A 667-nucleotide genomic window follows, 5' to 3' on the forward strand; every position below is an offset into this window, starting at 1 on the left:
TGGGCTGTGAGTTTTTAAAGCTTCTCTTGTGTTTCTGCCAGAGCCACGAGTTCTGATTCTTTCATAAACAACAACCCTGTGAGGTAGGTTGTCAACTGAGAGTATCTGACTGACCCAAAGTCACCCACTTGGCTCCATGGCTGACCAGATCTCTTGAGTCCCACTCCTGTGCTCTTAACCACCACACAACACTGGTTCTCAGATTACATAATAATACAATACATGCATGCATAAAGTTATGACTGTAGATCATTGAGTCAAAGGGGATTCTGATGAAAACTCTCTAGGAAGAGGGAAACAGAGATCATCCTTGAAGGGTACAAAGGACAAGAACTGTGATGAAATATGGGCTGGGTGAAGAAGAAATGTAGGATTTGGAAAATGTTTCATGCTAATTTTATTTTATTTTATTTTACTTGTGTGGGGGGGGGGGGGGGAAAAAGAAGTAGTGTTGCAAATTGGAAGTGTATGGCCTATTCTTTGGTGAAGACTTGGGGTTAGAAAATCGGTTAAAATATACTGAGGGTTGTTATTTTTGCAACTCTCTTTTGTCCTTTGGTACCACCCACCACTAGAACATATCCAGAACAAGACTGGCCCTCAACTAAAAAATCTTCAGCACCTCTGATAAAGAAGATAACTGGCATGGGGCAGGAGCTAGAATTCT

The sequence above is a fragment of the Varanus komodoensis genome, unplaced genomic scaffold (genome assembly GCF_004798865.1).
Source record: "Varanus komodoensis strain SLA01 unplaced genomic scaffold, ASM479886v1 scaffold14_1, whole genome shotgun sequence".
NCBI classification, from domain to species: domain Eukaryota; kingdom Metazoa; phylum Chordata; class Lepidosauria; order Squamata; family Varanidae; genus Varanus; species Varanus komodoensis.